Source organism: Astatotilapia calliptera, chromosome 2 (genome assembly GCF_964374335.1).
Source record: "Astatotilapia calliptera chromosome 2, fAstCal68.1, whole genome shotgun sequence".
In the NCBI taxonomy this organism is placed as follows: domain Eukaryota; kingdom Metazoa; phylum Chordata; class Actinopteri; order Cichliformes; family Cichlidae; genus Astatotilapia; species Astatotilapia calliptera.
The window spans coordinates 10,839,442-10,866,444 of record NC_137423.1 but is presented as its reverse complement, the minus strand read 5'-3'; the positions used below and the strand labels follow the sequence as shown (position 1 = coordinate 10,866,444).

At 44.2% G+C, this 27,003-nt stretch overlaps 1 protein-coding gene and 1 long non-coding RNA gene across 2 annotated transcripts in view; one reads left to right on the top strand and one right to left on the bottom strand.

Moving 5' to 3' along the window:
• The window catches only part of mgat4b (alpha-1,3-mannosyl-glycoprotein 4-beta-N-acetylglucosaminyltransferase B), a 125,920-nt gene that overhangs the window by 88,895 nt on the left and 10,022 nt on the right, over positions 1 to 27,003 (bottom strand). The gene's annotated exons all lie outside the window — the stretch shown is intronic.
• LOC145430383 (uncharacterized) lies at positions 9,592 to 10,196 on the top strand. Its single transcript, XR_013910948.1, has 3 exons — positions 9,592 to 9,760; positions 9,839 to 9,970; positions 10,051 to 10,196. It is a non-coding gene; the product is annotated as an uncharacterized LOC145430383 (long non-coding RNA).

Sequence of the window (27,003 nt, the reverse complement as noted above, 5' to 3'; positions counted from 1 at the left end):
CGAGGCCAAACTCTGAAACACGCTATTAGAGAGCCGAGGACTGAGCGGAAACATCCTCCGGCTCAACATGCTACCCTCAGAAAGTCCTCGCAGAGGCAGGCCTCCCCGGCTCACACACACTCTGTTCCCATCCCCACTTTGGGCACGCTGACTGGAAACTTTCCCATCTCTTTGAAATGTGTGTGGAGGGGTTGAAGTCCAACAGGGGGAAACGAGAGCTTTTGTTACCGTGGGAACAGACGCTTGACAGACAGGGTGCTCAACTGTTGACGTGGTAACGAGATTCTTATCTCTGTGAACCAATCAGCTTCTTCCCAGGGGAGCCTGCATGTCCTAGGACATTATATATAGGTCACAGGTTCGATCCCTGCACAGTACTTAAGGTTTTTCTGAATAAGACGCTCAGGCGTTAATTTATGTGGTTTTCTGCTTCAAATAAATCCTATAAAAGGTTCTAAACAGGTAAAAGGTTTTCTTTAAGTTTTAGGAAGGACCTTTAAGGTGTGGAAATTGCTTGGTACTTCCTTCAGAAGTCTCAGAGAGTTTTAAAAAAAAGTCTTAGTAAGGGTCAATTCTTGTCCTGGAATTTTAAAAGATATAAAAGATGTTGTCTGGGGGGGGATCCAGGTATCCTATAAAAGGCTCTATGAAGGTTTGTGGTGGTCATGGTGTGTGTGGAGGGGGTGTTCCCTCAGGAGTCTTTTCAAACAGTCCAATCAAACAAGTCCTAATAACCTTTAAGAAGATTACAGAACTCTTAAAGTAAAAACAGAGCTCCCTTTTCTTAAATAGTATTGTAGCTTTCCTCTTCTTCTTTGTTCAGTTTTTTTTTTTTTTTTTTTGGGGGGGGGGGGGGGGGGGGGTTAATGCTTCAGTGGTTTCAGTGGGTCGATCCTTGGGGCAGTCATTTAAGGACCCTCAGAGGCTATGATCAGTCCCAGTCTCACCAGTGATATTTAAAAAGGTTACAACACTCTCTCTAGGGAGGTAAAAGGCTATTTCAATCTCTGATAAAGGCTTCTGGTGATGTTTATTTAAAGATATAATACAGGAGGGGCATTCTTGTAGGTTTGATTAGTCCTTGCTTTGATTTTGGATTTTTAGGGCAGCATTCCCTTTGAGCATCTCAGAGATACAGAAAAATGTCCTAATGAGGGACAATCCTTGTCCGTGAATTAGTAAAGATGCTTTTTAGGAGAGTCTAGGTGTCCAAGAAATCTTCTGGTTGACTTTCAAAATTTTGTTTTGGGGTTTTTTTGTAGCCCTTTGATGGATTGTTGTTTTTTTTTTCTTAAGGAGTCTTTAAGAAATAAACAATTCAAAGAGGTTCCATCATTATCAGGAAGGTTAGAGGCCTATTACAGGAAGTAGAAGATTGTGTTTATGTCTCATAGTAATACAACATGTCCTAATAAGAAGTTTTCAGAAGGATCAAAAGTTCCCATGAATGAGTAATGGTTCTTGTACAGTTTTGAAATAATACTTAAATACTTTCCTCAGCTTTCCAATGGGACAATTCTTAAAGGGAGTTTCAACAATCCTTTAAAAAGGACCGTCCTTTTAAAAATGGTTTCTAAATAGTTTATGAAGCCCTTACCTGCAGATATGTGACTAGACTAAAGCACCAAATCTAGAAAAGGTGAACTGGCAGACTCAGACTGGGCAACGTGAGCAAGAAGGATAAATAATGGTCCCCTGATGTAACCTCTTCGGTCTTTGACGACACTGACTGGTTATCAGTGACCGTGTTTGGTCTGTCAGAGTGAATCATCCGATCAAACAGCAGCTCACTGCCAGCAGGGTAATTCTGATTAATATACAGCAGCCATGTTGGCTCACATCCCCACCCCTGGATCTAATCTGATTTAACTGAACTTAATTTGAGTGTAATAAGGGAATTATGTTATGATTAGGGGCTTTATTTCCCAAATCAGTGTACCAGAGAAACACACTGTGGGAACAGCACCTTCATTTGACATACTGTGTAAAATGACAGTAATTTATGAATAAATTCTAACGGTGTAAACCTGCATCAGTACTTTGCTGACAATGATCCAACCTTAAAAGTAGAGTGATGGGGTTTTTTTTAACAGAAACTCATGTGATGGACACAGGATGGAGTTTTTTTTTTTCAGAATTGGTTTGTAAAAATGGTCCAACTTCAGTGATGTGGAACTGGTTTGGCTTTCATCCGTCAGAAACACACCAAAGCACAATTTTTGGTAGAGCATGCAAGTGGGCCGTTGATATTACCGTGTTTTTCAGGAAATAAGTCGGTTTTAAAATCCTTTGATTTTCTGAAAAGTCGACAGTGCCCCTTATAATCCGGTGCGCCTTATGTATGAATTCTGGTTGTGCTTACTGATCTCGAACTGATTTTATGTAATACACGGCGCTCAAAAATCTGTCAAAAAATGTTTTAGTACGACTTTGCTAAGCTACGAACCTGCACCACTTGATGGATTGTCTGAGCATTACGGCTACCGTAGTCAGGAGCCTCGTGGAGTAATATGTACTGTGCTTCAACATAATATCACTGTATTGTGTGTGCAGAACCTCTTTTTAAGTTGTGTGGATATTATACATGGTTATGCTCAGGATATCTCAGCCCATTTCCACTGGAAATGCCTCTTGGTTAAACTGTCAGCAAGGAATTTGCATTAAAAAAAACAGGTGCTTGTTTAAGTGAAAATACATTGATGGGTTTTGTTTTTTTTTTTGCACTAATAAAGTTGTGGAGTTGTAAATTATTTTGTCTCGCGCCAATGATACCGTGAGTTATATCGTTCTTGCAAATTTCCAAATATATATCGTGATAAATATTTTTGGCCACATTGCCCTGCCCTACTCTGGCAACAAATTTCAATCATAAAGTCGCAATAATTTTGGTCATTTTTCTATTTGAGACTGTAGTTCAGGGATATTAGCCTAAAAAGTCCTCTAAATACAAATACCAATAAATTACCAGCTTGTTTGGTGAAATTAGCTAATTTTAGCCAACACTAGCTAAATCTTCTCTCTATTGTTTCTGGCTAAACTTAATAAAACTGAGGTCCACATCAGTGGGGCAATGACTTCATGGAGGGACAGGGTGGCTTTGGGGATCAAATCCAAATCAGAGTTCTTTTCACTAATGTTAGCCCGGTGGCTATCCTACAAGTTATCCGTACAATAACACCTACAGCCAATTCAGAATTAGTTAACCAGTTAACCTAACACATCAGTCATTGGACCAACTAGAAGCTGTGTAACTTTGAGCAAAACACTGTTTCGACTGTTAAAGGTCAGCCAGTTCTTATAAGCTTTATTTGCTAGCTAACATTATTTTAACTGAGTTAAAATGCTAGTTGGCTTTAGCTTTCCAAATTACCAAATGGCAGCTGAGGTGATTCTAAATGATATCTTATGCTAAAACGATATTGATGACAATACAGAACAATAACTAACAACTTGTTTTTTTTACAATAACAGCCAACAGTAATGCAGGACAAAGGCAATTAATTTCAGATGTTTTGTGTTTCGATTTGCAGGCATAAAATAGACATAATCAAGTGTTTGTTTCCATGAAAGCAAAAACAGGATTTGTAAAAATGTTAACTATTAAACCTAACACTAAACCTGCCTTACAGGCAGCTGGGTGCTCTTTGTGTAGCTGCCCAGGTGGAAAAGTGAAATCTTAAGAGCCAGTTTGGGTCTATGAGGAGCCATAAATGTTATAAATATTGCTCAGAATATGCGGAAACAGGAAGAGCAGACAGGGCAAAGAGAAGGACAGTGAATACAACCATTTGAGAGGTTTTCTTATGACAGAGTCCGGACCTGGTCTGAATCAGCCTGGATACGGGATACTAAGGCCCAGACGGCGTCACCCCTCCCTCTTCCTCCTGTCTGGGAGCCGGAGGTGAGCAGAGTCAGGTAGCAGCTGAATGAGGGCATTTGTGGAAAAAGACTCGAGCAGTCTCCAACACAAAGACAGCATTTAGAGAGTGAGGGGCCACATCTGGAGGGAAACTCAAATACCAACCAATTAACGACAACACCTCATCCTCGCTGTGGACAAAGGTGTCGTCAGGTTTCAGTGCTCCACTTCACCTCCGTTATTCTATTTGTGCTCTACCCGTTTCACAAGCAGAATTTCCTCACCTGATATCAGCTGTGTTCACACACTTAATCTCTTACATGATTTTATATAAATAACTTCTCGTTTTTTCCATAACAGTCAAAAACCTCAAATATATTCAGTTTGCTGGATATCTTAGCAGAGGAACTAGACTCAGTGAGTTTATAAACATTAATAAAGTTAAAAAGCTGAAAACATTCTCACATTAAAGATTTATTTGACTTGATTCTTGAAAACAGAGTAAATTATTTGATGATTAAAGCAGACTAATCGTACCTCCCGACTGCATGGAGCCGGTGCTCATTTCACCTGCTAATTTACATTTTTTACAAGACCTTTTTCATTTTCACTAATATTATGTATATATATATATATATATATATATATATATATATATATATACATATATATACACATTTCTGTCTTTCAAAGAGATTTTTATATATTTAGTAGGGGTGCAACGATATTCGTATCGATATTGAACCGTTCGATACAGTGCTTTCGGTTCGGTACGCATATGTATCGAACAATACAACATTTGTAATTTATTTTATCAATTTTCCTTCTGACGATGCTGTCTGTGTTGAGCGCTCAGTGAATCTGTGTTCGACTACTCCGCCTAGGCTGCACTGTCGAGCGCAGATCCACTGAGCGCTCAACACAGACAGCATAGTCAGAAGGAAGAGCGCAGGGCAAGCTAGCGAGACAGAAGTTAAGCTCTCCTTGCAACAGGCAAATTGAACGTCATTCAGATCTGGCGTTTGGAATTATTTTGGTTTTCATGTGACGTATGACCCTGAAGGTAAGCGAGTCATGGACTAAAGTAAAACAGTATGTTGAATGTGCCATGCAATGCTCAATTACATTGGTGTGAACTAGTGTGTTAGCGCAGTTAGCTCGTTAACGTGTTGGCCGTCTAGCCCCATGCACGGAGTGATCGGCGGTAGCTCGTTAACGGAGATTTGCCGTGTTGTGGCGTTAAGGTAATTTCAACGAGATTAACCTGAAAGCACTAGCGGGAACACAACGAATATGACTGCACATTTACGCCGACATCATCGTAGTGCAAAGACAAGTGGAAGCAGACAAAAAAAAGCAAGCATGCTACTAACTTTAGCCGAGTCATTTAGACAGCTGTTAGCACATGATTCTCCTTATGCTGCTGAGAATATAGCCCAGAAGAAGCGGATAGTATAGCTTTTATTTTGGAAAGAGCCATTTCTCTGTAATAAACTCTCTTTTCCAAAGATGAGTGATTCCTCAATCAGATACAGGGCTTACAATATCGCTAGCCCGACGTCCCGGAGCTAGCGATTTTTTCAGTCGGGCTACCAAAATCTATCTCTGCCCTGCCCGTCGGGCTATTGTAGGAAAAATATATGTCAATGCTTTTGCATTCTTTCGGAAATGTAGCTGGGTAATTATGTCATTGGCATCGGTGAGCCACTGTCAATATGTGACATATTGAAGTCGCGTTTGAATTTGCGCTTGTTTTTTTGCTTTCACTTTGCAAAAATGCATGAACATTTTTTTGTATCGAAAAAATATCAAACCGTGACACCAAAGTATCGAACCGAACTGAACCGTGAATTTTGTGTATCGTTGCACCCCTAATATTTAGGTCAAGTTTTTAGTCCTTTACCCAGTGAATGATGCATCTCTCGCACAGTCACAACATCATACACAAATCCTGTACACGGCATTATGCACAAACAGATTTCTTTCTGTCCCCTGATATCCCCAGAGCAGCCTGCTAACCAGGATATTCATGCCCTGTGAAGCATACTGTGATGTTTGTTGGGCTCTGAGCACCGCAGCTGAATGGATGCAGTGTGACACGGACAGGAACCAAAGTGCTGACGAGCCGCTTTCACCACACAGTCGGCGTGTGGACGCCGTGTTAAGAGCTGAACTCTCTCAGGCACCGTGCATGTGACCACCATTTAGAAAATCATCAGCTATGTGGGCTATACAAAAATGTATTCCTTAGTTTCATTGCATATTTGAAAATCACACTTACATCTTTCTGATCATCAAACATATTTTAATATTACACAAAGTTAACCAGGGTAAATACAAAATGTAGTTTTTAAATCATTATTTCATTTATTAAAGAGAAAAAGGCTTTCCAAACCTGGCCCTCTCTAACAAAGCAATTGCGCCCTGTTAAATCATGAGTTAACTGTGATTAACCACATTTAGTTCAATTTCACTGGTCACACCCAAGCCTGATTATTCCCAAACCTGTTTAAGCAGTAAATCACTGACACAAGCTAAAAGACCTCAAAAAACAACACAACATGCCACGGTCCAAAGAAACAGCCATTATCCACACAAGGACAAAATCGAACAGTGCTGAACCTTCCCAGGAGCAACTGGCTTGACAAAATTACTCCAAGAGTGAATCGATGACTCATCCAGGAGAGCCAGAAACTGCTGCTGAGAAATAAAAACCCACAAAGGCTCGCCTCACATCTGCCAACAAACATCTGGATGATCCCTGAGACTTCTGAGAAAATCTTCTGTGGATTGACAAGACAAAAGCAGAACTTTCTGGGAGGTTTGAATCCCGTTAACACAGCATTTCATAAAGAGAACATCACAGCAACAGTCAGACATGGTGGTGGTAGTGTGATGGTCTGGACTGCACTGCTGTGGACTGCTCAGGACGACTCGCTGTAACTGATGGAAACATGCATTCTGTCTATCAGTCCATGAAGCTTAAGTTCACCTTGGTTCGCCAGCAGGACTACGATCTGAAACACGGCAGCATGTCCACCTCTAATGGCCTTAAAACCAAAATGAAGGTTTAGAAGTGGCCGAGATTAAGTCTGGACGTAAGTCAGACGGAGATGCTTTGACCTTAAACAGGTCGTTAATGCTGGAAAACCCTCCAACGTGACTGAAGAGTGGAAGAAAATTCCTCCACAGCGATGTGAAAACCTCACTGAAGTTATCACAAATGCTCGACAGACTTCTTGCTGCCGAGGTTGGCACAACCAGTCATTAGGTTTAGGGGGCAGTTACTTCTTCAGACAGGACATTTTTTGATGATCTGAAACGTGTGTCAAAAAAATATAAATCAGGGAGGAAGCAAATTTCACAGCACTGTAAATCAAGGCCACGGTAACAGAGGACAGTCACAGCTGAGGCCAACAGCGACGGCTGGATAGTTTTTGGGAGCTCGTCTCTGTTAGAGTCAAAGAACTGCAGGACGTTAAAAATGTCGAGAGACTCGACCGAGGAGACGCTCGAATCGGAAACACAGTCGATACGTCAGAACTTAACAAGCCGAATGATTAACGACTCTGGGTTTGTTTCCCCTCTGCGACTCTGCTGAGTTAATTTATAGCTTTTCCAAGAACATCCAGCTTTGGCATCTAGTTATTTTTTACCAGGTTTTGAGACGCATCTTCCAAAGCTGGTTCAGGGATGCGCCTGTATTAAATGCAGGAGTCTGGTGCCTCTTTTGGACATTATAATCCCCCGAAGAACTTCTGTGTTGACATCTTTTACTTATTTTGACCTGTAATGTGTATCACTTGCTGTCAGTATCCAGGCAGAGCTGCCTGAACTTGATCTGAATGTGTGTGTCAATGAAGCCGGAGATTTAAACGTCTAATCTAATGAAGCGCACTCCCGTACAGTACACACTCCCTGCTGCCCGGACGCTCACATTACTCATTTACAGTAAATGAGTGGCAGAGCTGAACACGCGCACACACACACACGCACACACACTGTTTCTGGTTGACAGATGGTTCGCTCTGTGTGAGGAAGCCGATCTGATTCAGTACAGAGACCCCCCGTCACCTCCTCCCTCCTCCTCTTCGTCCTCCTCTTCACTTTGTACCTTCTGCTGTCGTCTCGTTTCGGTTTCCTCTTCTCGTGTTTAAATATTCTCCTCGTCTGTCTTTAGTTACCTTCCAGATTTCTCTTCTCTCCGTGGACATGTTTAATGGGACTCCAGGATCCTGTTTACTGTTCTGTGGAAATTACACTTCCCTGAAGATATTACGCATCTTTAATACATTACACGTATTTTTAGTGTTTTGTTGGGGGGGTTTTAAACAGCAGAAATCTACTTTTAACCTTTAAACGCATGTAGACTGCATTACAGTGTCAAACTCAAAATCCGAAAATGGTTTTAAATCCGTACACATTGGAAATTCCTAAATCCAAACACAGTGACAGCAGTTTGTCTGACTAACGGTCTAACTGTCTGCCTAAACTAACCAAGTAATCATTGTGATTCACCCTGACCCGTCAAACTGAGGGTTACACCTGAAGTTCCCTCCCAAAGCTTCTGATTCTGCTTTGAATGAAACTGATTCATTCAAAGCTTATAGCGCGTACGCCTCATTCACACAAGCACTTTTTTTCTGCTTCTAAGTGCTTTTTACCTGACATTCACACTCCGATGAGCACATCGGGAGCGACCGAGTGTTCCGTGTTTTTTTTTTTAATGACACTGTGTGTGAAACAGCAACGTGTACACTCACAGGACACTTTATTAGGTACACCTTGCTAGTACTGGGTTGGACCCTTTTTGCCTTCAGAGATGCTTAAACAAGATGACAGAAATATTCGTGTTCACATCTCAAAGGTGCTTGTTGGATCTGGACCTGCTGACTGCGGAGGCTGTTCGAGTACAGTGAACTCATCGTCATGTTCAGGAGTCATAAAGGGATGGACGCAGTCAGAGAGAAAGCCTAGGTGCACTGCGGTGTTTAAACAATGACCACAAGAGTGGCACTACCTTCGGCTAAGAACAGGGAGGAAAAACGATGCCTGGTCTGTCTCAAGTCTCGATTTCTGCTGCAACATTCGTAGAGTCAGAATTTTACCAAAACTGATCATTAACTCAAACGTACTGCAACTTAAGAAAACACCAGCAATAAGAAAAATGCTCCAAAAGCACACAAAACACAACAGAAATAGGAAAAAGGGAAATAGGAAAAAACAGATTTCCAAAAGCAGAGGGAAGTGTTTCTGGGGAGACAATAACCTGACGGACCAGTTGCAGGAACCAAAATATGCTAAGGATTGCGCTGGGAGACACTTAAAAGAAGTGGAGGATCCATCGGTTTTGTGAGGAAAGAAAAGATGAGAGGTAAGTGTGTTAGCCTAACTATTAGCCTAAATATCTGTCATCAGTATTATATGAATCCTGCGATTAAAACACACTTACCTAACATGTTATGGTTCCTGCAACTGGTCCGTCGGGCTAAAAAAAAAAAAGTCAAGTGAGGAGTTTCTGTGTACATCTCACCCACCAACACAGCGTGTCATATAGTGATGGTAAATTTGATTCTTTTTACTGAATTGAGTTTTAATGAGTCACTCATCAAAGTGAATCAGGTTTTTTGAGTCATTTGATTCACTGAGTCAGTTGACCAGAGAGTGCAAAAATTTTACATTTTCACTCGAACTTAATTTGTTTCTCTTTTCATGTAAATCCCACTGCTAAGATGAATGTCATGATCCGCGGCCCGGCGTCCGGGGTGCTGTTGGGATGCCCACGCCCACGGGCGTGGCTGCTAACCCCACACCTGCATCCCATCCCAGGCGATCACCAGGTGGACTATTTAATCCTGCCCTACCTGCTGCTCCACGCCAGTCCGTAGTCGCCTCTCAGCGGTAACGTACTCCTGCGGGAAAAGCCCTTTTTGACAAATTATCCATCGGAACTAACTCTGTTTTACCCTGTGTACTCAGATCACAACTCGGCGTTTTTGCGAGCCTCCTGCCTGTCCACCTGTCCGCCTGAGATTCGGAGCACTATCAGCCTCGCCGTCTCGACCCCTTTGGAGCTCCCCCCCCTCTGGTTCATTCAGCCCGGCTATCTCCGTAAGACGCATACTCCACCTTCCCTCGTATGCTGCCTTTTTTCCGCACCCCAGTAATCTGTTTCTCTTTTTGTTTTGCAGCTTCTCACAGCCCCGCTCTCGGCGTTCCCTGCGCGGTTCACCTCCCCAGTCCCTCGGTTTCTTCTGGTTTCACACGATTGTTTTTTCGGCTACCCTTACGCGACACCTTTAGTTATAATAAAATTTGCTTTCTTTATTCTCTCCTACCCTGGTGTGTGTGTTCTGCTTCTGGGTCCAGCTTGCGCACGGAACTTCGGTTCATGACAATGAATGATTCTAAAAAAAAAAAAAAACTATTTTATAGAGCAAAAAAGAGCAAAAACATTTCTAAAATTAAGCAATTTCCTATCAAAATTGCTTAATAAACATTTATTTTGTTTATTTTTATTTTATTAGTATTTTCCTTAAATGTGTTAAATATATATTTTCTCATCTAAATGTCCACTGAGCTGTGAGCCAGGGGGCGGTAATGCGCCTTAACATTGGTTGCCAACCAAGAAGAAGAAGAAGCTGTGAGCCACGAGGGCGGGGGTGAGTGAGTGAGTGATTCGTTCGCTCGCTCTATGATTCAGCACAGGAGGGAGGGGGTGAGCGAGTCCTGAGTGATTCGCTTACGCTTACGATTCAGCACAGGACGGAGGGGGTTAGTGAGTCCTGGGTGATTCGTTTGCTCTATGATTCAGCACAGGAGGGAGGGGGTGAGCGAGTCCTGAGTGATTTGGTTACGCTTATGATTCAACACAGGAAGGGAGGGGGTGAGTAGCTCAAATGTGCCGTTAGCATGTTAGCAGAGCGATGCTACTGTGAACCGAGGAGCTATTTTCTTGATGTGAGCTTCTACTCAGGGTTTTTTCTTCCAGTTCAGAGCAGAAATGCTTTTGTTAAGAAACTGGCTGTTGTTTCCCCCCCCCACAATTTAAATTATAAGCTAGATATATTTCTACTAAGCGAATTAGTTTGCTAACAGAAACAGGGATGAGTCAGTGAGTCAGTTGGGCTTGTGAATCATGATTCACGAGTCAGTAAAGTGATTCTCGAGTATTGAACGATTCGTTCACAAATCGAACATCACTTGTGTCATATAAAAGCGGTAAGATAACACGGCCTCGTGCGTGTGTTTGATCTGTATTTGTGTGGAACTTTTCAGTTAGTTCAGTTTTGGGCCTAAGATGTGTATAAAGATCCTGCTAAGCAGTTTTTTGTCCATCAGATTCAGAGATAAGCAGCCAAAATGATTTTTTGTTGCATTGATGGAGAGTTTCCTGAATCTGCTGGGAGCAAAGTTAGCACAGCACACAGAAAAAAAAATCAGCACATTTCTGATAATAAAACTCTGTTGAAACTCTTCAGAAAAACTGAAAACAATTCACAGCCATGTTCCAAAGATCGTCTCTGTCTGTGAGGGAGATTCATTTCATTCATTCCACAATTTCGTTGTACATGTACAATGACAGCAAAGGGCTGTTCTTCTTCATCATCTGCACGACGGTGGGTTCTTAAGCAGCTGATTGAACACCTCAGTCGTCTGCTACACTGTAAACCAATCTGTGCGGGTTTGTTTGTGTGTGTCTGTCTGTCTTTGCGTGTGCATGTGAGAGAGAGGCAATCATACACATTCAGCTGCAGCAGCCCGAAAATAAAACCAAAGTTTCAGAAAGAAAACTTGTAAAAAAAAAAAAAAAATTAAATGTGAGACATTAAAGTAAAAACAGTAAAATGGTTCTTTAATCTAACGTGGACGTCACAGAGGTAACAAACAGAGTTAAGTTCAGCCAATCACAGGGCTGGTTTAAAAAAGGTGCTGCTGACCTTTGACCTCATGGCTGCAAACGTGGCATCACTGCTTTCCCTATACACAAGTTTAAGACGCATGCGAGCTGCGCGCATTTTGTCATGATTCGAGTTTTGAGGAGAAGACAAACGACTGCATGGTCTCAGTAGATGTCAGAATAGTGATTTTTATGTTCAGCGAGAAAAACCTGCCTAAAACTACATTCTCTCTTTTTTTTCCGGGAGGGGTGGGGACAACTCTGGTGTCCAGCCGTGAATTTTTAGCCAAAGCTTGGCCTGTCTTCTGCTGCCGTACTCAGGTTTCCAGGTTAAGAAAAAACACCTGTATGAAGACACTAAACATACATTTAGTATTTGTATAAACATAACTGCCTAAATTATTGAACTCTTCAGGAGGGTTGATTTCAGAATCAGAATCAAAATCAGAAACTTTATTGTCATTGTCATGAGAACAACCAAATTAAGAATGGTCCCCGATCATTGCATCATCCCTAGCAATATCAAATTATAAATAAAACAATAAAATTCAATAAATAAAATAGATAGAATACTTAAAATACTAAGTCTTCCCACACACATGCTTCAGACCGTGCATAGATTAACACAAGAGTGGCATGGTGGACATTTTTTGTAGTATTCAGATGTGTTATTGCAGTTGGATAACAGCTGTGTTTGAGTCTATTAGTCCTTGCTCTGATTGCCCTGTACCGTCTGCCTTAGGGCAACAGTTCGAACAGGGAGTGGCCAGGATGTGAGGTGTCTTTTATGATGTTTTGGGCCTTTTTAAAACAGTGGGCGTTGTTTGACTCTTTACTAACTTTAAACCCCACCATAACAATTTCTCACTCACAAACTTCTATGCATCCATTTAAACATGCGAAGGCAGCACAAATTCACACTCATACCCCTACAGCAAAGCTTTAACATAACCACAATCCAACTCCTCCCTTAAACGGGAGAAATCACCCTGAATCAACCAACTCTATATAAAACGTCAAACAAAGATAAACCACAAACATTTCTACACTTCTGTGTCTTCCACGCAGCACACTAGGCAGAAAAACACCGATTACTCACAGTCTATTGAATTTATACTTAACATCACAACATCACAACAAAAGAAAAACCTGCTCTTTTCACAACTCTCACTAAATATAGTCAAAACTCTTACCCAGAGCCTCTGAAATAATAAAAAATCACCAAACACTCGGTTACTCTTTTCACTCGCTCCTTCCCACTCCCTTCTTCCTCATTCTCCTCTATACAGCATACACGCTCGCTCCCGCGGACCCGCTCGGCCCCGCGGGCTCACTCGGCCCCCACCTTTTTTCTCTCACAGAGACAGAGAGAGAGACCCTTTTCCTTTTTTCTCCAGCACACATACACACACACACACTCTCTAATCCCCCTTTCAAGTGTCATGATTCGAGTTTTGAGGAGAAGACAATCCAGTCGACGTCCATGATTCACAAAGGCCGTAGTTAATTAAATGTGTAGCACTGAGAAATTGCAAACGCTACAAGGAGCACGAGGCCTAGTTGAGCAGGTTGTGGTCTGGGAGTGACACACTAACTTGGTGACTTTTACTCTGCGCCCAGCAACAAAGCTGCTGTGAGCAAAACAAGAAGTGCTGTAGGTCGGGAACGTTGGAACTGCAGGTCGGGAACGTTGGAACTGCAGGTCGGGAACGTTGGAACTGCAGGTCGGGGACGTTGGAACTGCAGGTCGGGGACGTTGGAACTACAGGTCGGGAACGTTGGAACTGCAGGTCGGGAATGTTGGAGCTGTGGGTCGGTTGGAGCGAGAACATAAAGCAGGGGCATTGCTTTCCCTTGTACATCAGAGCACTCACACACGGGACGAATATGCAGTTCGTGGTGACCGACAAGCCTGCCTGGTACTCAGATGAACAAAAGGACAGTCGGGCGTTCACATGCACCGACACCGTTGGTTTATTCGACCAGGTAGCCGAAGCCATGACAGTGAAAGAGTCTATGTTATCCGAGAAAAGCAAAGCGTTTCAACACAAGACGACACGGAAAATCGTCAGAGACATGGTGATCGAAGACATCGGCCGTTTCAAACAAAACCCTTCCAAGTCGCTTTTGACTGCTTTGATGGATATTATGGACTTGCGAGCCGATGGCTTAGAATGTATGTCAACCGAAGACAGGGCCGGTATGAAACAGCTAATGTTGGCTTTGAAAAACTACACCCTCTTTTACATACCCTCTACAGCGTTGAAGTCCGTCGCAGAGGACCGCGTTGTCATACCGGTCGTGACAATGTGGTCCCAAACGGACAAGGAGTTAGAGCTACGGTTCTGTGACAAGCCCAGATCGATGTTGGGCACGTACACGGTGAATTTGATGAGCGGGAGCGCTGCTTATTTCATGCAGCAGGTCCTAATCGTGCCGGGTGTCCAAAGCTTAAACCTGTTAAAGGACATAACGGGCGATAGATATGAGTTCTGGGACATGTCTCTAGAAGTCCCCACTCATCCGGATGCTCTCACTCCATCGTTCAAGCACATACAACCGATGCAGTTGTTACGCAGCGGAGAGGACAATGACAGAACGTCTGCTACGCAGACGTGTGGGGAAACCGGAGACACCATTGCTGATGTGGAACCCATGTGTTGTGTACTGGACACTGAGTCAGCTGACCTGCAAGTCAGTAAACGACCGGGAAGCGTGGACTGTTTCTCGGACGTGGACGTGATATGCGATCTGTCGAGATTCACGTGTCACGCCGGCGTGGCCAAAACTGTGTACTTCAGACGCACGGCACGCGTGGTGGGCCGTAAGCGAGGTAACATGACACCGGTGGTTTCGTTGCGCGACCAGCAGAAGGACAAGCGAACGTTATACATATCTACCACCGCACGCTTTTGCAGGGCCTTGAAACACTCCTGCGTAAAAGGTAGCGGAGAGCTGCTGCAGTGTTGCTACACACTGCTAAACGAGCTCAGCGGCAGAGAGACTTTCCTGGCCGGACCCGAGTTGCATCAGGACATAACCAATCCTGCGCTTACCGCGTTCCTAAAACGGGTGAGCCCTCCCGCCAGCAACTGGTGTAACTACACCCCAAAACACGTGGCCTGCGCGATCGAAGATCCGATAATGTGCGAGATAGTGGATCTGGGCATCAAGCTAATGGACGACAGGGTGCCCAATGCGTTTGCTGTTGCAGAGCTGTTATTGTGTAATACGCAAAAAGCCAATCAGTACGTTCGAGCCTACGAGTGGTACAACGAAGACGGCGCGTATCGCGCGCAGATTCATAGGAACAACATTGCTTTACTGCAGCAACAGTTCAAGGAAGACTGGCGCGCCCTGGCCAGCATCGACAGGCGGATTAGAGCGTCGAACAGCGGTGTTATCAACAAAGCGCAAAGGCATGCAACGAGAGACCTGTTCAGGAACTTGGGCACCCACAACATAAACGACACCTTTAAGAAGTGGCAACAGCTGATAAAAGACACACCGGCTCCGAAAGACACTGCTAGAGGCAGAGATTATAGCAACATGAAAGTGCTCTTCCACAACCTGAGGGTGTACCACAACAAAATGAACAAGCTGAAGAAGAACACCAAGACCGCCGACGATATCGACGACGACAACGACGACGACAACGACGACAACAGCAACACGCCGCCGGACGACGGTAACTCCAACCGCAAAGCGTCGAACGTCTCAGTCGGATCTGCCTCGCCTAGGTCAGAAAAAGCGTCGAGACGCGACGTCGACGTCGCAACCGGACCGGTATCACCGTCCCAAAAACCCTGGTGCTTTTCTATGATCGTGCCTGACAACCCCCCTTTGGGCACGTGGGTCAGAAACATAGGGACTCTATTACAAAGCGCAGCTTGGTTGTACGCAGATAACACAAGACGAGAAGCTGTGTGCAGCGTTCTCGGCTTGGAGAAAACGCTGCTGCACGAGAAATACAGTTCGGTGTTGGAACAATGGGTGTCTAGCAATCCCATCGTGGTAGAACAGCTGAACGCCCACGGTTTACAAGATAAACTGAGTTTGGCTCTGATCGACCGCTTGGGCGCCATATCGACCAAAAACTGGATAAGCAAAATCAAACGAGCTTTCACGCGTGCACCCGCAACAAAGGCCACAATTTCATCCGAGGCAAGAAAAGGCAAACGAGCTTTTGCGCGTACACTCGCAACAAAGACCACGCTGGTGGACCGTGATCAGTGCAAGAAAAGGAGAGCCAACAAAACGTCCCGCTCCAACGCTGACAGAGAAGAATTGCTTTGCCAGGAAGCAATGAGCTGCGAGGATGACGCCGATGAGGAATCTGGCCAGGACGAAGAAGAAGGGGAGTACGATTACACAGCGGCCCAAGGCGAAGAGTTGCTGGCCACGGAGGAGTATGACAAGGATGAATTGTCGGGCAGATACGATGATGACAAGCGTCTAGATCAATACGACTTGGAGGACGACTTCATTGATGACAGGAGCGAGGACGATTACAGCATCGTAGAGAGTGACTCTGACGCTTGCGGCCCTGTGAAACAGATAGCCTTCGGTCGAATTGACCGCCGCCGTCGCGCTGACGACTCTGACGCTGAGTCGGACCACGACATCCCCGAACACTCTGGTGTGCATAAAGGCGCGTTATTTTCCTCTGACTCCGAGGAGGAGGAGGAACCCGCCCCGGCGAGAATAGAAAAACGACGACGCACTTGTGTTATGAAACACCACGGCGATGAAGATGACACTGATGGTGACGATCGACCGACGACAAGTGCAAAGTTCACTAGCAAGTCGCCCGCAAAGTCTCCTACAAAGTCACCACCTAGAAAGGTAAAGGAAACGCCGATTGATCGCTTAAGCCGTAAGACAACAACCAGCAGGAAGAAGCAGCACAAGGGCGATCGAGCGAAAGGTCCAGGCAAGCGTCGGAGAAAGTCACCTTCTTTTCATTCGGATTCGGACGCCAGTAATCCCGAGAGCAAGTGCAAGTCTCCAAAGATTAAACGCCCAAGACTGAGCTCAAGCACGGACGACGGGTCCAGTGCGTGTAAGTCTCCAGAGATTAAACGCCGAAGAACGAGCGCCCCTACAGAAGACGAGTACCCCTACAGAAGACGAGTACATCGAAGACGAGTACATCGACCACGCTGCTGTGGATTTACATCGCCCTGCGGAAGACCCAGTGGCACCCGTAGAGTCCGACGGTGTTCTAGAGGACAGCGTGGACTTTTGTGGACACATCGTTGCTATGTGAGCCGGGTCGAGGGTGTAACTACAAACGCCGATTGCCCCTGTGACACCGTGGCCACTATGTCAGCCGTGCGCAGAAAAGAAAAACCGTGCCCTGGTCCTCAAAGTAGCGTCATGATCAAATATTTAGAGTCGCTGGCAAAAACAATCGATGTCAGCCAAACACTGCAACCTTGCTCTGACCGACCACCCCTCGCAACACATTCTGATCATGGCGAGCCCGCCGCGAAACGTACCCGTGTGAGCAATAGCAAAGGTACACTGTTGAAATATTTTGACAAGAAATGACATTCGTTTGTAGGCCATGTTATGTATTCAACACACGTGGATCATTGTACCGCTGTGAAACTGTGTATGTTTGTTGCCATGTCACAATGCTCTTTGCTCTTTGTGTGTATTTGAAACAATGAAAAATAATAAACGAACACGATCACTTTGCTCAGTGTGATATGTTATTTATTATACATATAACCACTATATGTTACACCTAAAGCACTATATGTTACACCTAAAGCCCCCACTCCTACTCCAAAATAACAAGGTGGCCGACCTACGGCACCGGCCGACTTAGTCAGCCGACCTGGATACATTATGCAGCCTACCCAGCCACATTATTCAGCCACATTATTCAGCCTACCCAGCCACATTATTCAGCCGACCCGGCTACATTATCCGGCCGACCAGGCTACATTACCCGGCCGACCTGGCCCAGCCGACCTGGCTACATTACCCAGCCGACCTGGCTACAGCGACCGACTGGGATTTACACACAAGCTGCTCCATAATCCAGATATACCAGCGGCTAGTAGACGGCATCAGCCTTATACAGCCGTCGCACGAGTAGCCGATTGAGATAAGTAGCCAGCTGAGACACAGTAGCCGACCAGGAACGAGTAGTCATCACAAGCTTTCTAAGGCTAAGCTTGGATCGCGAACATGAGCCTAGAGAAACTCGAAGCGTACAGGCACGACATAGCCGAGTGCTACGAATCGTTATCCGACATAGTTGAGGACGCCTCGGAAGCGTTCCGAGGCTACCGCTTGGAGTGCAAGTTACTCTCCACCCCGAACCTAGTGAGGAAAACCCGTACGATCATCGATCACTGTTTGGAGAACGAAGAGCGGGCCGCTAAGTTTCTTCGTATAGTGCAGACTAACAACAAGGAGTTGCACCCTCTTTCTGCAGCTCCACTGACTGGACTAATTTACCCTGAGTGCTACAACACACACACACACACAATGGTTAACTGCCATCAGTGTGTGAATCAATCTCCACTCTGCAGCAAAAACATGCCTTCATTTGGAAAGGATGGAGATGTGTGTGTGTGTGTGTGTGTGTGTGTGTGTGGGGGGGGGGGGGGGGGGGTGATAAGGTATCACCGACCGTTGTTTGACTCGCTGCGTAGAAACCACCCAGGATATCATCACATGTGTGGAGCTGCAGTCTGCAAATGTTTCATTTTTTATGGTGACAGACGACAGAAAGGTGAACGATGTGGGTGTTTGAGCTCCGACTGGCTAAAGCACAGAGAAAAAACTGGAACAAGAGGTCAAAGGTCACACACACAGCCCATCACATGCTGAAGGCAGTGGGTCACATGCTGTCCTCCTCATACCTCTGACACACACACGATGTCAAGTCTGTGCCGCCGAGCAAACACTTGTCAGCGCCTTTACTTCAAACAGACAAAATGTGTTTCAGCAGCACTACTCTTACTTTAGTTAAAGTTATAGTAAAAGTAAAAGTACAAAAGGGCAAAGAACTGAGAAGTGAAAATACTCCTCATGAAAAACAGTCCAATTTAGAGTCGTCTTGGATTAGTTACCTTTAACAGTATGAATATATTTAAGGGAGCAAACAGTCAATTAATCCAGTTACATGTGTCACAGCTATACTGACAGCACGTTTGAGCCTAGTCTGGCTCACAAATGGCACAGCTGGCTCAGGTCTGGTACTGAAAAATGAGGCGGGGGCGGATGTGCTCCAGAAGTCACGAGCTTTAGCAACAGGAAATCTATCTTTGTATTATTTAACTGGTTACAATCTCTGAGATGCATGTTTAGTGCTTTTTCCTGTTACTGATGTTTGGATATAATGATTGTTGGAAGTAAGGGAAGCTTCAGAAAGAACAAATGGAAACAAGTTTTTGTTTTGAAGCCTTTTAAAACAGAAAGTGCGTAAAAGTGACTCTGACAGCTGGGTTTAAACCTTTCATGATGATCGTTATAACTGTAACAGGCGTGCCATGGACCACGGTCCTGCAGCCGCACCGACATATGCGTGACGTTTTTTCTTCCGATCTAAAATCTGATTAAAATTTCTAAAAAAAATGTGATAAAATCTGAACTGAAGACTTGACGTGTGAGGGAGGTAATCTGCGGTTCAGGGTCTCTTACACACAGAGCAGAGGTTGTCAGGCGAGCCGAGCAGCTGGAGATAAACGACTGCAGCCGTCAGTCTGCTGACACGCTGCAGACAGTTCAGCGCACACATCAGTGAAACATCAGACACCTGCAGTGATGTCGTGTTTCCACTTCCTTCAACTAAACTTTATCTACACGCCGCTGCAAACCTGATCCGGAGCGGCGGTGGAAGGAGCGCTTGGGCCTTTCCATCAGCTCATCGCAAATTTCAAAGATAAACGAGTGCGCGTGTCTCCAGTAATCAGTTTGGTTCCTGCTCATGGAAACTTCAGCAGAGATATCTGATAACATCATAGCAATGAATAACTGTCAGTGCTGATGAGGGGCCAGTTTATAAAACAAATGTGTCTCAGTCTGTGAACTGTTACGAGTGTTGCTGTGAGGATCAGCTGAACCAGTTTTATGGGAGCTGGAATAAAAACTCTAATATGGCAGAAATGGAGGTCACAGCTGCGTTGAACTTGGCTTCATCACAATAATCCAGCTATGCTCAGCTTCTTCAAAGTGTGGCGTGGAGTTCAGTAACACTTATACACACCTCCGACTTTGACCCAACGGTGGCGGTAGAGTGCTTGAGGAAAAACATGTAGAGGCTACCTGAGACTCCACTGGCAGAAGAAGAAAGGGTATGTGGGAACGAGCATCAACCTCTGGGGCTTAAAAGCACCAATGGTGCAGTTCCTCCAACACCCACTAGAGGCTCTAGCAGTGTGTCAGTCCCCATAGACTCCCATATTAAAATATCCAACTTCAAAGCAGAAATAAACACGTTTACATCCTGATATAAAAACTCTCTGAGGCTCTACAGATAATTCCTACCTTCATAACAACTTTACAGGTGTCATTGTTTTTATAACTCACCTGTTTAAATTGTATTAAAGCTTAAGAGTTTGCATTTTTAGGGGAGTGACCTCTTTGACTGACAGGTGCATGGTGACACAGGCGACTTTAGCTGTTAGTCATCTGCTAGCCCTCACCTCAGCTAATCAGAGCCACTGAACTGGATATCTGAACCGTGTTTATGCTGTTGGAGCATTTTTAATGACATTACATGGCCAATAATATGGCTGCTGTAAGGTTACTATACAAACAGACTGTCCAGGAAGAGCTCCAGTGTTGGTGAGTAAAATTCTAGGATTTGATTTCTTAGCATTAATTCGCTCCTGTCTGTGCCAGTGGGAGCTCCTATACAGTTTACAGATGCAATTTGCTAACCTAGCTAGCTAGCATTAGCTGATAATTTGACACTTCACCCTGGTGTCCTGATAAGGTCCCCTCTGGCCGCAAAACCCAACATGGTGGCCATAACGCGTAGAAGCTTCAAAATGAGCCCAGAAACCACTGGTTGCATCCATCTTTTACATACAGTCTATGAAAAATGCTGCTACATCTGTGAGATCTTTGACAGAAAAACTCAGACTTGTGTTCGTGAATCTGCTCTGTGTTGTCTCAGTTACACACTCAGATGATTGTACATTTAAATGTAGACTCAGCAGTTCACATGTGCCTGATGGACCCATTAAAGATTACTTTTAAATCTTCTCTCCACACATGAATGAGGTGAGCTTTGTTCCCTGTGCAGCATGAAGGCAAGGACGGTTTCTCTCAGAGTGCAACCTGGCCTGCTGGAGCTCCCATCAAATATTCATCAGCTCCTTTCACAGCGTCTTGGACCCTCCAGGAAACACACAAACACGAGACGGTGCGTGCGTCCGCATGATCTCATTGCATCAGTGTTCATCTCTGTTTAACGCATTATCATCCCATTATGCTTCCATAACTAACGATGAAACAATAAGGCCCCATTGATGGTGGGTAATAAACTTTATTGCTCACAGTAACACGACTAACACATCAGGAACAGGAACATCTGCAGGACATCTTTGCAAAAGTGCGCATTAAACCTGAGCTTGGTTTCTCTCATCGAGGTCCGATGGATTTAGTACTTTCTGCCCTGGTCAGTGATCTGAATCCAGTCCAGTATGAGAGTAATTTCACCTCATTACTGATAACAATGTCAGCTCAAACCGCCTCCAGGATTTCATGAATGTGGATTCTGTAGGGAAATCACTAGATTATGACTTTTTCTTTTACTTTAAAAACTGCCGAATTTTATTAACTCAGAAGAGTTTCAGCCAGATTTCACTCAGGCTCAAACCTGTTCTCCTTTGTGTGTGTGTGTGTGTGTGTGTGTGTGTGTGTGTGTGTGTGTGTGTGTGTGTGTGTGTGTGTGTGTGTGTGTGTGTGTGTTTTATTAGTTTATCTTGAAAAGGATATTTTTATCTCAAGAGTCTTATTTTCTTGGTTAAATAAAAATAATGTAAGAATGAAGGATACGCCGCCTCACTGAAGAACACAATTCAGTAACACTTCATAACATAGCCGTTTAATTCCTCTGTAATTAAACAGAGTTTAACTGTATCATATTTTAAGTTACAGCGTAATTAGATTTACCTACAAATCATTAAAGGTAGGCAACAGTAACAAGTCAGGTTAATACAGGATACAAATACATTTCCATACTGTAAGTACATTTAAGTACTGCGTAACTAGTTTTAGGTAGTGTATGAGTAAGTTTACGTATTCTGTAACTTTAAATAGAGTTTAGACATCTTGATTTGTTTGACAGATCTTCAAAAGGGCCTGTGTCTACCTTTCAAAGTCAAAGTCAAAGTCAACTTTATTTGTCGATTCTGCCACATGTACAGGACATACAGAGAATAGAAATTGCGTTACTCTCAATCCCTAGATAAATAGCAAATGAACATTTAAATATATTTAAATATAAAAGTGATTAAAAATGCAAGTAAAATAATTAAAAAGTAAAAATTTAAATAAATACAATTTTACATATAACAAGAAAGCTATACAATATACAATATAATGGGTAAGTGACATTGAGTGTAAACCAGGCAGAGTAGTGCAAATAGGCAAATAGTGCAAATGGAGATTTAGTAATGTACGGTAAGAGAAAGTGTAACAACAAAGTCTTATGAGGTAATGGCAGTCCAATGCTCCACAAAGTGACTGGTAACTGGTGCAGGCCAGTGAGTGAGTCAGAGAGTGTGTGTGTTTTCACAGTAAAGGTCCATGACATGTGCACCATGTGACAGCTGTAGTAGAGGAAACTGTTGCTGAAGGACATCAAAGCATTTTAGAACAGATACCAGATTGAATAACAGAAGGACTGAATCAAATCTTATCTTTGACTTTACAACTGAACTCCTGCTGCCAAAGAAACTCAAAGCTTCACAGCAGGTCACACAGAAAAAGCAGTAAAAACGAAATTTTACTGTCCACATTTATTCCAAATGTCCCTCTTACGCACACACACAGAGTTGGCTTGCAGCCGAAACCACCCAGCAGTGACAGATCGTACCATGACAACGGTCGACAGGGGTGTGTGTGCACTTTTTTTTTTTTTTTTTTTTTTTTTGTTTAAATCGGGCGGTGTTTGTTTGGGGGGGGGGGGTTGAGGCTATGTGCCCCCTGGGGCGAGGGCAGCAGTCAAGGTTGCAGGCTGAACAAACACGCAGGATCAGAGCGTGCCCGGATTGAATGTTTCAGCCTCGAGCTGTCAGGTGGACGTCAAGAGGAAAGTTTTTATTTTCAACACTTCAAACCTCAAACTTCAGTTGTGCCTATATTCACCCAGAGAACACATGAAGACTTAAATCTGATATTTGTAATAATCGTATGTGTTTGTAGACATCAATCCTTTAACATGTTTCCTCCTTCACTTCCTTCAAAATAAAAGACCCCATTGGAGTATATAGAGCATCATTATGCAACACGGTCCCTATAGAGGACTGAGGGTTTCCATGGAGACGATAGCGGCTCCACTTCGATTCCTCAATTATAGGTGTGAAATCTTTATTAGTGAGAAACACAAACACACACAGCCGCCTTTCTTTTACCCCCTCAGAGGGTGTAACCCGATTTTCCAATAGGAACATCCATCACAACATTCCTGCTCCGCTTTTAACACGACATGATTAAAAACCTCCGTTAACCTCTAATTATTAATCAAAGTGGAAACGAGTGGCTGTTTCCTGCGCGGCCACGGATGTGGGAACGATGAGAGACACGAGCATGATTAATCAGCATTTCTTTGATCTTTTATAAAACTATTTAAAAAAAGATGTCACCGCAGATGGCGGGAAACTTTAGCGCACATTTTTTTTAAATCCTATGTTACAGTTTTCCGGTTCAGTGATGAAGAAATGTGTTACATCATTGCCAGAGGATAGACTCAGACTTATTTTGGCTAAATAATCCACACCTTCAGCAGGTACCTGAGCGTGTCTCTGGTCTGCACAGGAAGGACCGAGCCAACCGCCGCACCACTCATTCCAAAATGAAAAGTGTGACACATGGGGATAAATGACCCCCCAATTAACAAGACCATTTAAGGAGTAATCTTATTGCCACGCTGTCCAGCTTACTTCAGCCTAAACCTGCTTGGAGAAACTCAAAAACCTTTAAAACATTTAAAATGGGCCGAGGCTGAGCGAAACTTAGGGAGTGATCCTGCTAACAAAGCAAACTGCACCCAGAAGGTCGTCAACTGAGGTCACACAGACAGTAGAAAACCTGAAACCATCACTGACCCTGACAGGACGACCCCAAATCAGACCAAAGTTTCCGCAGGAGCACGATTCAGTTCCACACGGCGTGCTGACCAAAGCACGTCAACACTGCCGAGGACCGATTCACAGACAACAATTCGTGCTAAACTTCGGTACCAGAGAACATCTGGGCTAGAGGAAGAAGCTGAGCGAGATCATGTGACGTCACTCCATCGACATGTTGAAGAACAACATTCGCACAGGGCAAAGACGGCGGTGGCGGCAGGCTGAAAGCGGTCACCAGTGGGGTCATACTTTCCAAAACTTACAATGGCAGCACATCTGATCTGAGGAAACATCTGCTTAAACACTAAAGCTGCAGACTGCACCGTGTTTGACGGCCTGAAAGCCAAATTCGCCGACAGTAGGCTAAATAATTACTGAGTTGTCATAGAAACGTGTTTTTCTTTACCGTTTGTTCACATTTTAAGTGAGCATTTCTACACCGGCTGGACTGAAATGTCAGAACGCTATTTATGCTCGAGACGTGTAAGACGTCTGAAACCTCAGAATTAACAGGAACCAAAAACAGTCGAGCATCAGCGGTGTGAACGCTGCCAGACCGAGGCGGCGTCAAACGTTTCAGCCAAGAAACATTTTCAATCCATAATCTCAAAACGAGTTGAGTACCAAAGACAGATACCGCTGGCTGTGATACCAAATTCTATTCTGAAGTTTATCGGCTCAAACAGTAAACGGGAAAAAGCTTCAAATGTTTGCTGTCGATCAGCATCAGGCCTCCTGCTGAGCTCTTCAGGAAACAGAGCTTCGGTCAGGGACTACCTTCTTCGGCGTATTCTTACATGTGTGACCTCTGATTATTATCAGCATTTAAATTTTAAACAGTGACACCGTGTGAGTGAGATCGAGTTTACCTACAGATTATAAACCGATAAAGTTTGTCCCACACACACACACACACACACACACACACACACACACACACACACACACACACACAGCTACAGCCGTTAACAGTGTGACTGACACCTCAAACTGCAGCTTGTGTAACAGATCACACAGTTAATCTGGAGCTCACATTACACACACACACACTTAGACTCTCAGTTCTCATATTGATCACACTGTCAAACATCCTCTCTCTCGTTACTACACTAAAGCCAGAGAAGAGGAGGAAGAGCGAGGAAATAAGGAAAGGAAACATAGACATAGGAAGCAATAAATGATGGAAGGAAGCAGAAGGAGAGGAAGCTGAAAGACAGGAAGTCAGAATAGGAAGATAAACACCAACGAGGAAAAAGAGAGGAGTCTCCTCTTCTTCTCTGGTTTTCTGACTGACAACAGCAGCTCCATCAAACCACGGAAACTACATTTTCCTTTAATCTGTCACCAGACTTCACATCTTTAAAGCTGGAACCACCTCGTGACCAGAACCAGAACCATCACCTGCAGATAGGACACGTCATTACATTTAAAGCTGTTCTGCTTTCACACTGTGAGCTCAGAGCTCAGGCTGCAGATGCTCCAAACTCTCAGTGTAGCACAGTTTTTTCTACTCTTGGATCTGCATGATGCCATAAGGAGGGATATTCCTAATATAGTCACATCAAGCATAGAAGCCCCACTGTTATGCGTTTGCAAGGGGCGGCCAATAAGAAGAGAGAGTACTTAAAGGAGGAGGAGCTAAAATGTTTCTAGCTGAACTTGGAGGCTGATGCAGACAGACAAAGACAAGAAGGATTATTCTGAACTGTGAATCATGCAAAGCTGAACAGAGTCTGAACAAATGACGCTCAGTCATCTGTTATTGATCTCACACACACACACACATGAGAAACACACACACCTTTTAATTGACTTTCTCCTTCAAACTGAAGGACAGGTTAATCAATACAGAAAATCGTGATTTCTGATGCCATTAATGGTTCACTTTCAGGCTATATTTTATATGGAAGACACACACACACACACACACACACACACACACACACACAGAGAACGATTAAACCAGAATAACTGAACAGACGTTTGGATCAGTTCTAGAAACAGAAACAAACTGAACAGAGGAAAGTAAAAGCCAAGGTTGTCACTGCTGAACAATGCCAGGCAGGATGTGTGTGTGTGTGTGTGTTTGTCCGTGTGTGTGTGTGTGTGTGTGTGTGTGTGTGTCCTGAGGACAAGACAAAACATGTTCACTTCGAATCTGATGCGTCATCTAATCACTATGAGTCGTCTGCTACACTGTAATCCAATCTGTGCGGGTTTGTTTGTGTGTGTCTGTCTGTCTTTGCGTGTGCATGTGAGAGAGAGGCAATCATACACATTCAGCTGCAGCAGCCCGAAAATAAAACCAACTGCAGGTCGGGAACGTTGGAACTGCAGGTCGGGAACGTTGGAACTGCAGGTCGGGGACGTTGGAACTGCAGGTCGGGGACGTTGGAACTACAGGTCGGGAACGCTGGAACTGCAGGTCGGGAATGTTGGAGCTGTGGGTCGGTTGGAGCGAGAACATAAAGCAGGGGCATTGCTTTCCCTTGTACATCAGAGCACTCACACACGGGACGAATATGCAGTTCGTGGTGACCGACAAGCCTGCCTGGTACTCAGATGAACAAAAGGACAGTCGGGCGTTCACATGCACCGACACCGTTGGTTTATTCGACCAGGTAGCCGAAGCCATGACAGTGAAAGAGTCTATGTTATCCGAGAAAAGCAAAGCGTTTCAACACAAGACGACACGGAAAATCGTCAGAGACATGGTGATCGAAGACATCGGCCATTTCAAACAAAACCCTTCCAAGTCGCTTTTGACTGCTTTGATGGATATTATGGACTTGCGAGCCGATGGCTTAGAATGTATGTCAACCGAAGACAGGGCCGGTATGAAACAGCTAATGTTGGCTTTGAAAAACTACACCCTCTTTTACATACCCTCTACAGCGTTGAAGTCCGTCGCAGAGGACCGC